A 6,191-nucleotide genomic window follows, 5' to 3' on the forward strand; every position below is an offset into this window, starting at 1 on the left:
TAGGGTTTGAAATCACTCCTAGAGAACAGGCCTGACTTTCTAATCTTCAAATACAGAGAGCTTCCCCTTCTTCCACGGTGCTCCAGATTTACCCAGAACCTGAGTTCAAATCCACATTCTGGAAGAATAAACGGAGCTAATTTCTTTTATTTATTCATTTATTTATTTTGCTCAGCAGGGGACTTGAACACAGGTCGTGGCAACTCTGCCTCAGCTTCGATCACCCTATGCTGAGGTTCAGTCAATGGACCCACAGCTGATCCTGGGATCATAGAACACCAGGCCTTTTGTGTAAAAATGCAGTGAGATGGCCTTTTTATGTTTTCTTCCTTTGCACGGTGAACCCCGGGTCTGAATGACACTGTAGCAAAGGTACATCACCTTGCATTGCTGAAAGTTGGCAGATTATTGGGGAAGCCATAGACCCATGTGGCAATGTAGGCCCTGATTTCTAATCCCCCTCCTGACACCAACCCATGGCAGGAGATACTAAGAGACTCGTTCCCATCCATAGGAATAGCAATGGAATATTATCAATGTTACAGTTGAATGAGTTGATCATGAATGATGCTCCTACAAAACTGGACAGCTTGATTTCAGGATTCTGATTTTATTTAATATTTATGAAGCATTAAAAGAATACTATTACAGGAATGCAATAATTTCAGGAAACTGATTGATTTACTTAATAGTTTGTTAAGGATGATAACAATAACATTAATTACATGGAGGCATAATAAATTGGTAGGAATGTAGCCTATATAACTGAATAATGCATAGACATCTCTAGCACTCTATCAAGATATATATTTGTTAGCTTACTACCATCTGCATATCAATCTGTTCTTATTTTGTCAACCCCTGGGGCTCGATCTCAGATCCTGGGAACTGCCTGTCAGCTCGATTTGCCTTAGGATGGCATGCTGACACTCACCCATTCATGAATTGGGCCTTGTAGGCTGTGAGTTCAGATGCCAGCAGTCCCAAACAATGAATTGTGGAGTAAGAAGCTGATGGTGACATATGTATTCCTTTTCTGTGTAAGTCTTGGGTGTCAGGTATGAAGTAGAATATATATGCAGACCTATATCCTATTTAATCTATTTAATCACTATTCTATATGTCATAATATTCAATAAAATAAACAGTCAATACATGAATAAGACTAAAAATACAGTGAATAACTACACTGAACGCAATATGGAGTCAACATATGTATGTAAATATAAATAATATATATACAATGTACACGAATAGAATGTTTTCTAATGGTGGGGATTGATTTCAGGCCTAAGGAACAGATTTGAATTTCTTGACTTCAAGGAGGCAAACTTCCCCTTCCCACACAGTGCAACATAATTACCCAGACAATGAGTTCCAATCGCAGTCCTGGCAGAAAAAATGGCACCTTTCTACTATGTGACATCCAGTTCTTACGTATTTCATTATGCCTCCATTTAATGAATGTGATTGTTTAAATGCTAAATAATGTATTAACAAAAATCGATCAGTGTCCTATATATAATTGTGTATAATTTTATCCTAGAATCATTCAAGAACTACCCATTCAATCATGACATTCGTCACATTCCATTGGTAATCATATGAAAAGGAATGAGTTTCTTAGGATCTCGATCAGGATTCAAACTGTGGGCCCCAGCTCCAACCATTTAATCCCAAGGATAGGAAACTCAGTGGTCTGTCCTAGAACATCAGCAAGAAAAATGATTAGGCAGGCACCAGTGGCTCTCAGCAGTCCTCCTTGATACTGACAAGGTTGTGATAGGAGGATCATGATCAAAGCCAACCTAGGAAGGAAAGTCCTTGAGACCCCTGTCCAACTTGTGCTAACAAAGCCAGAAGTAGAGCCTTGTGGCTCCAGTGGTAGAGGGCTAGCCTTGAGCAAAAGCAGCTCATGGACTGTGCCAAGATCCAGAGTTCAATTTCAGGGACTGACAACAAACTAACATACACAACAATGGGTGCAGCCATCCAGCTAAAGCAGGTCACTCTATTGTCCCAAACTGGATTGGACTGAGTTTCCTGGGAAAGGGGTTGATGCCATTTTGACTCTGCCCATTCTGCCTGCATCACAGGATTCTGGCCACACCCCCATTCTTTCATGGTTCTTTCTGACCAATGGGATAAAAGAATGGCAGTCGCACCTACAGTCCATGCTGCCAGGAAGCACCAGGATTCCCTGTTTGTTGACACCACTACCAGCAATTGAGGAAGATAGATGTGGCTGAGTGGTGAGCAAGAGAATCGAGGCCTAGGAGGAGAAGCTTTGCTCAGTCCCACCAAGTGCCTACCTGGGCCCAGGTTCCCTCCCCCCCTTCACTGTGGAACAGAGTTTAAAACTTGGTGCAACTGACTCACACCCACAACGACTCTTGAGGTCCTCAGGGAATGGTGCAATGGTGCACCTCTGGCCGGCTTGAGTCCCTGACCTTGTCCTGGCCCTCCTGTCCTCAACTCCAGGCCTGAGTGTCCGCCATGCCTCCACCATCACTGATCACCCCACCTGGAGCAGCCGCCAACAGCTTCTTCCAACAGCACACATGAGTGGCTGCCACAAAGGCCCGCACCCCGGGACCAGATTTCTCCCTCCGCACCAGGACCAGTGACTCCCTTGTGCCCCACGGTCCGGCAGGGGCTCTGCCACAAGTGCGTCCCAGGGATAGGGGTAGGTGTTGACCCGTGGATTCCATCCCCATCCCTAGCAGCCAGTGTCCCAGGAAACGGGGAGATAAAGGGTTGAGTCAGGAGTGGGCGCCACAATGCCCCTGTCCTGAAGCAGTGGGAGCCACACAGCAGCACATCTGCACCCTTCCTCTCCCTGGTGGGAACGTGGTGGCTTTAGTCAGAGATGGGAAGCAGCTTGTCCACACCTGCCTTCTGGGGTCATTTCCTTTTTTCTGGGGGTAGGGTATGTTGGATGCAGAAGATAGGCCCCCTTGCTCTGTGAGCCCTTGTCTTCTGTGCTCAGTCACCCTTTCACCTGAAGAGGGTCCCAGAAAAGGTGCTGGGGGTCAGAGCAGAAGGTGAGTATCTGGGAAAACACCTCCCGCCCCCACATACATATGACCTGTCCCCCTCCCCCCCAGCTGTCAACAGTTCTCACAGGGTGATCAAATTTCCCAGCTCTGCCAGCTTCTGCTGGTGCTCCCGGTCCATCTGGTCTCCAAAAAACTCTGGAGAGGCACTGATCTGGATGTGTGTGTGTGTGTGTGTGTGTGTGTGTGTGTGTGTGTGTGTGTGTGTGTGTGTGTGTGTGTGTGTGTGTGTGTGTGTAGAAGTGGAATGTAACAAGGCGTTGGATGCTTTGGTACCGGCTATCATTAGGGAGTGCATGGGCTTCACAGCTGAGGTCTGGGGACCTGGAAGGATGAGACAATTGAAGGGGACTCAGCACTGTTAAAATACAAGAACAAGGGATCTTTGTGACCAGGAGCTGTGTACTCCTTTGGGCCTGATTGGTGGCAGTGGGAGCTTGGGAGGATCTGGGAGTGCAGCCTGCAGGGGGTGGCTTCCCAGGGGCAGAGAGTATGGCCAGCACTTAGTAAGAATGTGAGCCCTGCTAGTATGGAGTGCAACAGCATAGGTCAGACTCTGGGTCTTCACATCATGACCTCTGATGAGCGAGGTGAACACTAGTTTAACTCTTGAGCTGTAATCTTCAGATATCAGCCTCCTGAGTAATAGGATTATAAGCATGAGCCTCTGGCACTGGGCCTCTGGTTCTTTTTGGTATATTAGGGTTTGACCTCAAGGCCTTTGGCTTGCCAGTCAGGTCTTCTACCATGTGAGCCAAGATTTTCTGTCTTGGGCATTTCTGAGATGGAAACTTAATATATGGTCAGGCTGGGCTGGATCACAGTCTTCCTATCTGTGACAGGCATGCACCACCAGGGCTGTAGTTGGGTTGGTAGACCTGCATCGCCATGCTCAGTCATTGGTTAAGATGGATTGTACCAAACTCAGTGCATGGCAGCTGATTAATGACCACAAGTGAAGCTCTGGGTTGGACCTCAACCCTTAGCCCTCAAACTCCTCATAGGACTGTTGTGAGGAAACAAGGGTTTAATACATAAGAATCTCTGGAGCAGGGCCAGGCACAGAGGGAGCTGCAATCAGATATGGTTCTCAGCAATTCCATTAGCATATGACAGGCAGATACTCAGAAAGGGCTCAGAAGGTGTGTGTTATTAATGGTGTGCCAGGTATGGGATTATGAAACAAAACATGGCTCTCATTCATTATTATCCTATCCCCATGAGGAAGGGGATTCTTCACTTTGTTTAGTTTTGCAGCTGGGGAAACTGAGGCATGGAGATGCTGGGTGACATACTCATAACTCCCAGCTGACAGGAAGCTCGGCCTGACTTATCTGCCATGCTCCCTAGGACAATGGGTCCTATTCAGTCCACATCTTGTGGTGGGAAGTCCACTGCTTGTCAGTTGTGGGGCTTGAACCCTGGGCCTGGGCAGTGGCCCCAGCTCCTCAGCTCAAGGCTAGCACTCTACCACTTGAGTCACAGTGCCACTTCCAGTTTTCTGGTGGTTCTTTGGTGATAAGAGTCTCACAGACAGTCCTGCCTGGGTTGGCTATGAACCATGATCCTCATATCTCAGCCTCCTGTGTAGTTTGGATTATTAACCTGAGCCAGTTCTGACCTTCCCTCTCTCTGTCTCTCTCTCTCTCTGCCTCTCTCTCTATCTCTCCCTCCCTCTCCCTCTCCCTCTCCCTCTCCCTCTCCCTCTCCCTCTCCCTCTCTCTCTCTCTCTCTCTCTCTCTCTCTCTCTCTCTCTCTCTCTCTCTCTCTCTCTCTCTCTCTCTCACACACACACACACACACACACACACACACAACACACACACAGGAATTCATTGAATGGGTGCTAGAGGAGGTGGTCCAGCATCCCCATGTGGCTGGAACCATGGTGGCCCTCTCATTCTGGAGGTGAGCTGTGGGTCAAGAGCTGTCTCGCTCAGTCTGTTGTACCAGCTCTATGAGGTAAGCCCTTCTATGGCTGGCTAGACCGTGATTGTCCATCTAGCCTTACTGGACTTAGTATTGTGTTCTATGTCCTTTACTAGCTAAAGTTTCTGGCCAAAATTATGATACATAGTTAGGAATGAAAATGTAATGCCATCTTAAGAACGTCATTTAGGGCTCTGGCAATGTGGCTTCATGGTACGGCGATTGCCTAGCATGTATGAAAACCTGGGTTCAATTCCTTAGTACACATAAACAGAAAAAGAAACACTGGAAGTGGTGTTGTGCCTCAAGTGGTCGAGTGTTAGCCTTGAGCAAAAAAAAAAGCTGAGGAATAATTCCCTAGCCTTGATTTTAAGCCCCAGGCCTGGCAAAAGAACAACAACAACAACAAGAACAACAAACATTCAGTTAGTGAATGCAAAATAAAGAACCCATACTTGGAATATATTATTACTCCTTCCATACTGATACCTAACAATAGTCCCTAATTCATGACTTTACCTATATTAGGATACTGTTTTGAAAAAAGTTTTGTTCATTAGGTCACGGCAATTAATGCCAGGAATGTGCTTAGATGTCAGGTGAAGATTAATTCTGGAAATTCAAAGTATCCAGGCTTTTGAATGGTCACTGCTAATCAGAATGAGAAGGGTAGTCTAAGTGAGATTTGGAAAACTTTTTTGCCAGTCATGGCACCAAAAAGGCAGAGGCTAACTAACAGTTGTGACAGAACAGAAGAAATAATTCCAGATGGAAAGAATAAATGATAGTAACTAAGGTATAGCAGAAACTGTTCTAGGGAACCATTTTTAGATATTGAAAAACTAGTTATCAACTAGGCTTATTCCTCATTGCCTTTAGCATTCTAAATCTCTTAGGCTAGTTCTTAATCTCTTTGTGATAAATGTATCTCTTTCTATGCTCTTTCATACCTGATTTCCTTTGCTTTCTAATCATCTGTCTTTCTCTATTTTTATGAACAATTCCTGATGCTAAATACACCTACACAGATGGAAGGGGATGCTAATACGAGGGTCCCATAACTCATGAGTCATTAATGTAACAACATGGAAAAGGAGGACATATTTATTGCTACCTCAATTTTTCTGAAAAGCTGCAATGTCCCATCATTTGATTTAGATTTCCATTCTTTGTCTACTTAGTGTCATTAACTGAACTAAATGTGAA

The sequence above is a fragment of the Dipodomys merriami genome, unplaced genomic scaffold (genome assembly GCF_024711535.1).
Source record: "Dipodomys merriami isolate MVZ:Mamm:240054 unplaced genomic scaffold, mDipMer1.0.p SCAF_1302, whole genome shotgun sequence".
Classification (NCBI taxonomy): Eukaryota; Metazoa; Chordata; class Mammalia; order Rodentia; family Heteromyidae; genus Dipodomys; species Dipodomys merriami.